This window comes from Puntigrus tetrazona, chromosome 12, assembly GCF_018831695.1.
Source record: "Puntigrus tetrazona isolate hp1 chromosome 12, ASM1883169v1, whole genome shotgun sequence".
NCBI lineage: Eukaryota > Metazoa > Chordata > Actinopteri > Cypriniformes > Cyprinidae > Puntigrus > Puntigrus tetrazona.
In genome coordinates, this window is record NC_056710.1 from 5,971,197 (window position 1) to 5,981,294 (window position 10,098).

General features: G+C 39.6%; 1 long non-coding RNA gene across 3 annotated transcripts; it reads right to left on the reverse strand.

The window, feature by feature from the left end:
• Positions 1-1,276: 1,276 nt before the first annotated feature.
• LOC122355182 lies at positions 1,277-9,876 on the reverse strand. 3 transcript variants are annotated; one of them, XR_006252182.1, is made up of 4 exons: positions 6,347-9,876; positions 4,859-4,905; positions 4,312-4,684; positions 1,277-4,199 (listed from the first exon to the last, which is right to left on the reverse strand). It is a non-coding gene; the product is annotated as an uncharacterized LOC122355182 (long non-coding RNA). The 3 variants fall into 3 exon arrangements; XR_006252183.1 differs by lacking the exon at positions 6,347-9,876 and having other exon boundaries at positions 1,277-1,659; positions 2,166-4,199; positions 4,859-6,323; XR_006252181.1 differs by lacking the exon at positions 6,347-9,876 and having other exon boundaries at positions 4,859-6,323.
• Positions 9,877-10,098: the final 222 nt, after the last annotated feature.

Sequence of the window (10,098 nt, forward strand, 5' to 3'; positions counted from 1 at the left end):
CAGAGTCATAGATTAGCATTTTTTTGCGTAACTCTACAGCCAGAACACTCAAAGTTGTTTAAATGTTAGGACAGTTTTTACCTAATGGTTATTCATTTGCAAATTAATGTCATTATGCATATATTTTACTTACAGGCCAGTTGCTGAAAGCAGCTAAAATGACGGAAGACACTAGCATTCTTGAGACAAAGACTGTGTGTCTCTGGGGGTGCAATATCACAAGTCCTGTAACAGACAGTATTCCAGGTTCTTGACAAAGTCTACTGCAACAGTTACTACAGTTTACAGTAAGTTATTATATTTCATTATTAAATAATTAGCAATTCCTTCAAACTATATGCACATTTTAAAAGTAAAGCCTTGATCATTTACTTAGTTTGTATATTGTCATTTTTGTATGTAATCACAGTCTTGATTGCACACCTTTTGGCACAGAAATGCAGTATGATAAAATGTGTAGTGGTTTGTGAAGGTAAAATAAAAAAAAAAGTTTACTTTTGTTCTTTCTGAGGAGGTAAAAAATCTAATTGCTTTCTATATGCCACTATTTACACACACACACACACACACACACACATTTTTTGTAAATAAGAGGTTGCATTTATTTATTTATTTTAATCCCACATTTTTAGTGAGACTTGTTCTTTTGAGAGATAAATTGAAGAAAAACTATTCCAGCTATAGTGAGTATATTTTCTTATTTTTAAACCAGAGATTATAATAGTAAATTATTACATTTTAATTGTATTATATAACAGCATACAACATTTTATTTATATCAGACAAACATGCAACTGGCCATTTCAGCAGTGTGTTCCTAGGTGGATAATGATCACACATATTTCTTTTCCACTGTAAATAAATCATCAAATCCATTTGTTGTCACTGAGCTGGCATGTAAAAACATTTTTACATATGTTCACATACGAGAAACAATGACTGTCTGAATAGGATTTCTTTTACAGAGTCTTGGATTGGGTCATTTGCAATGACATTTAAACTCTCTCAGTGTTAATTTATGTGAAACAACTTAATGTTCTAATGAGCTGCTGCAGAGAAAATAAGAATTTTTTTATTTGTGCTGTAAATGTTGTTTCATTCAATGTTTGTTGTAAAGATTGTCTGTGTAAGAACAAAATAAAATGTTGATGAAAATAATCAGCTTACAATAAAATAAAGTGACTTCAAAATAAAAAGGTAGATGTATTAAACTGTTGTAGCTTTAATGTGCTCCCTTTAAACCATTGTCACACACAGACAAGGGAGACACAGAGGATCGGTTGACAGGTTTATTAAACAAACATTCCCAGAGCAGTAAACAGAATGACTAGGAGAGAGCGGGGAGGACAGGGAGCTCGGGGGGCTGTGTAGGCACAACGGAGAGTAACCAGGATTCCTACTAGGACTTGAGAGTCTTTGGGAGCTCTGAAAACCTGGAGTAGTGAAGACAAGATACACAATACAGTAAACAGTCTGCTGAGAGAACAAAGAGAAAAAGTTAGTCTGGCTTGATTTGACAGAGTGAATGTTAGACTGGACAGTGAGGAGCGTGCTTTTGTGGCTGGGCTTGATTGCAGGTGACAGGTGCAGCTGATCAGAACTCTGTGATTGGGAACAAGTGAAGATGGGTGCTGATGATTAGAGTGACTGAGACTCTTCCTGCAATTGAAATGCATAAAGAATCAGCTCACTGCACAGTATCTAAAATGTAGCAATATAAACAAACTATATACATAATTACTAGTAAGATCAAAATATGAAAATCAATGAAAAACTCTCTTAATGCTGCCATTTCTAGAGCCTACTGTACTCTGTTTGGCCTCAGCTACAACTACAGTGATTGAGGTCAGATTAGAATAGAATTGAGAGACACTGAAGTCTGTAGACTGACATTAGGGAAATAAACATGCAAAAGTTCAGTAAAAAATAAATAAATAAATAAAAATAAAATAAAATAATAATAATAATAATAATACACATATTGAGTACTCCTGTCCTGAAAGCAGCACTTTAGTATACTAAAACTAACATTAATATGAATATTGAGTACCACAGTTCAGTAAAAACAACAGTAATATAAATATTAAGTACTCCTGCCCTGTGTCACAGCCACACACACAGAAGATAAAAGACTGTTGTCAATTTTGTGATAACTTTGTACATACACAACACAGGTGAAATGAGTAAGTGACATGTTCAACACACGAATCTTCAGCATGGGTGATGTTGTTGGCCATATCTGGCCACCAGTACTTTTGCCAGAGGAGCGAGAGGGTTCGCCTGCTGCCAGGGGATCCAAAGCCAGCTGAAGTGTGTGCACTATCCAGGAGTGGAAGTCAGCAGCTTGTGGGTACATATATCAGACCTGGAGGGATTTCTGATTGAGCAAGCTCCTCAAGGGCGGCGGCATGAATCTCTTCGTCCAGCTGCCACAGGATTGGAGCGACGAAAACCGAGGGAGGTAGAACAGGGTCAGGAAGATACGAGATTACGAGATACGAGAGACGGTATTTTTGTGAACAGGTTGATAAGTTATTTTGAAGTTAAAGTGAGAGAAGAATAGGGACCGGCGTGCTTAACGAGCGTTGAGTCTTTTTGCCTTTTGGAAGTACTGAAGGTTCTTGTGATTGGTGATGGCAGTAAATGGGAACTGGGCTCCTTCCAGCCAGTGCTGCCACTCCTCGAGGGCAAGTTTAATGGCGAGGAGCTCGCAATCTTGAATGCCATAGTTCCATTTAGCTGGTGTGAGTTTTCTGGAATAGTGCACACATGGATGGAGTGCACAAGGTTCATCAGACCACTGAGATAGAATAGCCCCTACTCCGAGGTCGGCTGCGTCTACTTCCACTACGAATGATTTAGATGGGTCAGGATGTTGGAGAATAGGAGCTGTGGTAAACAACCGTCTGAGCAAGTCAAAGGCTTGTTGTGCTTCGGGTGTCCAGGATAATATGCGTCGTCCTCCTTTGAGTATGGAAGTTAAAGGGGTCTTATGGAGAATATAATTTTTTATGAAGTGACGGAAGCGTTGTAGTTCCTTCATGGTCTTCGGCTCTACCCAGTCGGACACAGCATCTACTTTCGTAGTTTCCATATGAACGCCCTCCACAGATATCACGTACCCGAGAAAGGAGACGGTGGATTGGTGGAATTCACATTTCTCAGTTTTTAAAAAGAGGTTATGTTCACCGAGGCATTGAAGGATTTGTTGGACATGGGTGTCATGTTCATACAGATTTCATGAGTAGATAAGCATATATTTGATGTAGATGACAAAGCGATGGAGGTAGTCCTGGAAGATCTCATTCATAAAATTTGGGGATATGGAGGGACTATTGGCGAGTCCATAGGGCATGACCTGATACTCATAGTGGCCAGCAGGGGTGATGAAGGCTTTTTTGGATACGGATGAGGTTGTACGCACTGCAGAGATCGAGTTTGGTAAAGATACGGGCCTCGCAGAGTTCCTCTATAGCTGTGGGAACCAGGGGAAGAGGATAAGTGAATTTCACTGTACCATTGAGTACCCAGTAGTCTATGCAGGGACAAAGTCCACCGTCCTTTTTGGCCACAAAAAAGAAACTGGAGACGGCTGGTGATGTAGATGGCCTGATGAACCCCTCACATAGAGCTTCCTGGATGTAGTTTTCCATAGCCTCATGTTCTGGACGAGACAGTGGGATGATCCATGAGGTAATTTGGCGTCTGGCAGCAGGTCAATGCTACAGTCCCAGGGCCGGTGAGTTGGTAACTGGGTGGCTCATTCTTTACTGAATACTTTGGCAAAGGACAGATTAACGTCAGGGATGACTACAGAGGTGGAGGTGTCGGGACTTTCAATGGTGGAGTGGATGTGGAGAGAAGGGATAGTGGATTGAGAGCATTGAGTGATTTGGTGGTAGCCATGGGTCTTGCAGGCCAAGCTCCAGTGAACAATCTCCCCTGTGCTCCAGTCAATGGTTGGTGGATGTTGCTCTAGCCATGGCCAGCCCAGGATCACATCCACGGTAGCTAGAGGTAGGTTGATGAAGGTAATTTGTTCATTATGGTCGTGTTGAGATATGAGGTTTAATTTCCTGGTTCTCCGGGTGATTTTGCCATCGCTCAACGGTGAGCCTTGGATTGTGGTGATCTGGTATCGGATTTCATTGAAGATCGTGGGTGTTTGGTCACGTAGTGAGAGGAAATGAAGTTGCTAGCTGCTCCAGAATTCACCCAGACATAAATGGGGAGAGAACAGGAGTTAGCAACTAACTGAGCTCTGATATGGGGTATTTGTGATACGGAAGGAGAAAGGGAGATGTTACTCACCATTGAGAAAGGCGGCACAGTCTTTCAGTAGCATCTAAGTGAGAGGAGTCTGTCTGCATAGGCTCCTCAGGATCTTGTGAAGGTGGTGATTCTTGAGAGGGACAACTGGACATAAGACTAGTCGAAGTGCAAGCAGAGAGGTGTTGGGACACATTAATAGTTTTCTTGATGAAGGTTTAAAGGTTGACATTATCGTTATAGATGATCATCTGTCTGCGGATCATCTGTCTGCGGAGGGTTAAGACCTTTGTGATAAGCGCCTAGGAGGGCCACCTGATTCCATTCACTCATGGTGTCTAGTGTTCGAAAGTGTAGGGTATATTCATGGATGTTTGAAGAGCTGTCTTGTCTAAATATTTGAAGGGCTGATTTCCTGTCACGGTCACACACACAGAACAGAGAAAGTCAACTTCGTGATATTTATTTAAGTGTACATATACAACACGTAAAATGAGTAAGTGACGTTTTCAACACACAAATCTTCAGCATGGGTGATAGAGCAAGTTCACTTTCACATAGAGTTCCAGCACAAGTAAGATTCACTTACCTCAATACAGGCATTGGTTTGTCCACAAGCACACAAAGACAGTCTTCCTTGGAGCACAGGGAGAGAAATACGACAGAACGATGAGGAAAGGTAACAGTGTCCATGTGACTTTGATACCAGCTGGTGAGTGAATGCCAGAGGTGAGTATAAATAGGGTGTGTTGATGGTAGTTAAAACTCAGGTTATGGTTCACGGGGGCAGTGCGTTTGGGATTGAGTGGGTGGAGACTGATCTTGGTGATTGGGACTTAGGGAACATGCAGTAGGTGTGACACCCTGAGAGCAGCACTTTAGTACACTAAAACCACTATTAACATAAATATTGAGTATCCCTGCCCTGAGAGCAGCACTTAGTAAAAGTAGTTCAGTAAAAATAATAGTAATATGGACCTATTGAGCACTTCTTGAGCAGGCTAACGCTAACTGACTAATTAGATGTCAGAGATTCGAACAAGTTCTGTTTTCACTCATATTGGTTTCACATACAGCACGTGCCTGTTGAAAAGAAGCATGTTTCACTCCAGTTCTCAACAGCTTTGGTGCAATTAACTGATGAAGCACTCAAATGAAAATGCATGCTGTATGATTTAGTCCATGATTATTTGTTCTGTGCATCTTTGTCCACTATTAGAGATATGTTAGTTACTTGTATTTTCATGAAAAAAAAGATATAGCAAATATACTTGCAATAAATGCCTCACACGAAGCACATGAAACCAATCCGTCAGAAGTATTTTAATTTCTTAGGTTGAATCTGTGAACCAATCATCTTCCTTTCTGCCCTCAGAACATGTTTAAGTAAAACTCTTATCTGCATCAATACTACAGAGGACACATTGTGTCCTTGCATTGATGCACTGTAAAGATGATTCTATGTGACTCTTCTGGTATGACATGCCTGTGGCCACCCACATCAAATTAATTAAATGTGCCAGTCGAATTGTACAATCTGATTTCCTGGATTATTGGTGCAACTAAAGAACCAGCGTTGTCCTATTATGTTGAAATTACAGATGATTTGAACCTTTACCTGAACACAATTGTCTAGAGTCAGAATTGTCTTATCAGTCTAGACAATTGTGCCCAACTTCAGCTAGTAGAAGGCAGAGACAAAATACCAAAGGCATTCTAAAAGAAGGTTTATACAATACTTGTGTAGGAGAATATTGACTTTGGGGAGGATACACTGTGTCTTCCTGGGCATTCAAGGAAAAAGATTGGAAGATGCAAGACTACAAGACGAATGTGTTCATGTGTTTCCAGAGAAACTGCATATTCTGGACAGTGTTAAATGGCTCTCAGTAGGGAGGTGGACGCCTTTTTGTTTTGTTGTCTCCAGTTTATGTTAATAGGGAGGAAAGAACTTGCAATTTTTTTGTTATTTGTTTTCTAGGTTAGTTTGTGTACAGTTGGTTTTGTTTATTGTAATTTACTTGGCAATTACTTTGGTCACCCCCCTGTGCCTTTGGATTGGGAATAGGTCACTCACTGTCATTTGTGCCTATGGGTCAAATAGCAGTGCAGATTACCCGGCCTTCTTGGGGTCTCTGGGAGGGGTGCTGGAAAATGATCCATCTGGGAACGTTTTGCTGGGGGACTTCAATGCTCACATGGACGATGCTGGTGACACCTGGAGAGGCATGATTGGGAGGAATGGCAATCATATAATTTACATCACTCACCTTATGTTGCACCACATAGGGACCATCAAATTTGGCCTCAAAAGAACAACAAACTAAAGGATGCAAAACCAATACTGGATCTCCAGGTTCAAAAACAAGGTTCAACCATTTGATCATACAACTGTTTCATCACTTTAAAAACTTGTTGAAACAGATGGGAGCTAAAATTAGTACCCTGCTCACTCTGGATTATTATTATTATAGGAACAACAAAGATACACTAGGCAGCCAGATAACTGTAATGTGCATCAATACCCACTAACAGGTATTTACTACCCACCTTCAAAGATGGTAATGGACCTATATAGTCAATAATAAGGTGTTAAAAGGTTCGCCAATCACAGGAACAGGATGTAACGAAGCAGGTTTTAATTTCTGGTTAGGCTTGCTTGTTAACTGGCATATGTGACGCTGTTTTACAAAAGCTGAAATGTTACATTTTAAGCAAGGCCAGAAAAAATATCTTAACAGCATCCCATCCCAATAACCTTGTGCAACATTACATACTCCATCTTGAACACTGTCAACTCCACCAAGGATAAATCAGAATGTTACTCTTCTCCCAGCTCATCGGAAAAAAAATACAGCAGACAAATCAGGCATGGGCAAAGAACTACACATTTTATTTAAGATCATTCTAGAATGATCAATTATTTTACAGAGACAATCCACATTTGCAAGAATATGTTGAAAAACATTGTTTGACGAAACTATTGGTGAGACCGGAACATCGTCCCACACACACTTACCAGCTAGTTCATTCACCAAAATCAAGTGAACACCTTCAACTGGTAATGCAGGATGAACTCCCACAATAATTTCACCATTTACCAAACCCAAAGAAAGTTTGACCATATAAAGAGGAACTGTTCACTTCACATCTAGCTTGTCTCTCAAGTACAGGACAATCCAAATTTTCCTTTTTAAAATGTTCTAATCAAATTCCATGTATAAATACAACTAGGCTTAGGAGGAAGAGTATTCAGGAATGTACTTGAGCGAGTTTTTACATGTTCTATAGGTGAATGTCAATTAATAAAACTGCTTCAGTGCATAAGCCATTCAATTTAGGCCATTTTTTCAGCCATTTTTACTTTCTCAAATTCAATCCTACATTTTTCAGATCTTAGCTTTATTTTTCTCATGTTCCATTTACAAAACCAACATTTCTTTTTGTTGTTCAAATGTCAACATTGATTGTGACATGGTCACAACTGTGTCTGTGAAAGTAACTCTTTATCCTTTTTTAAAACACCCTTTTCAAACAATTTAGATTTTAATTCAACTTTATTACTTTCCTTTAGTTCTTTTATTGGCTACATCAATTTCAAAATAGGCAGCAACTTTTAACAGCTGTTCTTTTGTACATTTTTCTAAAAATGTACAAAAGCTTTAAGAAATGACTCAATATCTTCCATACAAAAAACAAGCTGATAATTAACCAAATGTGCAAACAAATACTCTGAGCATTCCCCACTAACTTCCTTTACTTACAATTTATTTTAATCCCTAGACTTCATGCAGCTACATGAAGGGGGTAATAAGGCACTAAAACCCAGTGGGTGAAAAATGCTAATAGCTTTTACCACAATACTACCACAACAAACAAACAAACAAAAACAACATCTCAAAAGATACATGCCACTATACCTATAGGCTAAATGGGAAAAAATCACTGCAATGCATTCCAAACAACCAAACTATCACACATGCAAAATGACATCAAATTCAAATGGGAATTCTCCCACAAATGCTATAAAGTAAATGTATCAGATTAAGCCATTATTGCAATTAATGGTTGCACTGATGGTTTTAATCGGTTTGCGTTGTGGATGGTAGCGTACAATAAAAACAGTGACACTAACGTTATTGCAGACTACTACATTTCCACTGTAACCTGCATCGGAAGTTGTTCTGAGCAACTGCGGGCTGAACCAGGAAGGGAATTTAAATTAAATGGATGCAGCACGGCAAGTTAACACATAGAAGCATGGTGGGGCATCCTGCATAAACAAAGTGGACAGCTTCGGATGGACATATTTCAGACCCTCAAAGACAATGGCCATTTCTCTTGTGATAACTTGGACAAAAAAAATTGTATGCATTTCTGCTCCTTGAACCTTGTCCAGGTATTTAACAATTTATTAGGTATTTATTACAAATTACATCTAATGAAGGCCAGGATTGCCTGCAGTTCACGCCGGTTCTGAAGTACTCTTTGCCAGAAATTCATGGTGCAACATACAAACTCAAATCCGTTCTTTCTGAAAAAGTGGCTGAATGAGCAATGCACCGTGGCATGGAGTTGGTCAGTCTATGGCTGAGCTAAGGTGATATGAAAGCCCAGGTTGCTCTGATAGTGGCCTTCAGCTCTTCTGCACTGTGGGGTCTGGGATATCGCATCTTCCTCTTCACAATAGATTTTCTATGGGGTTAAGGTCAGGCAAGTTTGCTGGCTAAATAAGAACAGGGATACCATGGTCCTTAAACCAGGTACTGGTAGCTTTGGCATCTGTGTGCAGGTCCTGTTTTATAAAAAAAAAAAAAAAAAAAAAAAAAAAAAAACGAGGCTATAGATTACGTACAACACATTAACAAAACACATACATAGGATACAGGAAAGTAAGGAGGAGAGAGAGAATGAGAAGAATGGCAGTATTTCCCATCAATTAACTACAACCTAGTGAGAATCAAAGAATCAAAATTCACCTTAAAAGTGGCTCAAACTTAAACAGGTATCCAACTAGTTATAAAAGTTACTTGCATTACTTTTTGTTGCTGCAAAAGAATCCTGATGCGGTAGACAAGAAGTTCTTGATGATTTCTTTAGGTGTGAGCTGGAGGTTTTCCTCTGGTTCCTCTTGAAGGTTGGAAAGCCCACAGTGAGATTTGAAGGTAACTACCAGAAGGTTGGACTCAAGAGTTGAGCCTGTAGAGTATCCGTCTCAAAGAAACTTTTGAAAGTTTTGAGCACTGAATAGTCGGTCTTAGGGACTTTTGATAGTTACCCGACACACCCACCGTTCGGGTGGAATTGCCAATCAGAGGCATGGATTTAAAGTGTGAGAAAGTTTTTGTTTGCTTTTATGGCCCATTGGCATCTTTATTGCTGGTCTGGAGATTTGGAGCCACTTTATTCCAAAATACATTAAATGGTATAATGCACTTCATGATTCTATAAGGTAAATCATCATTTGAGGGATAATGAGAGAATGATTTTGATACCAATCAATCAATCAATCAATCATTTTTATTTATATAGCGCTTTTAACAACACAGGTTGCATCAAAGCACTGTACAGTATAATGACAGGGATGTATAGTGACGAGAGTGACCAATTTCTTATTAAATGCAGAGACGGTCTCTGTAGTCAATTCAACGATAGTCACTAGAAGTTAAGTGTCCCCAACCAAGCAAGCCAGAGGCGACAGCGGCAAGGAAACAAAACCCCATGCATACAGAATGGAGAAAAAAAAACCTTGGGAGAAACCAGACTCAGTTGGGGTCAGTTCTCCTCTGACCGGACGCCCAGCACTTAACTTCCAGTTCAATTTTAAAC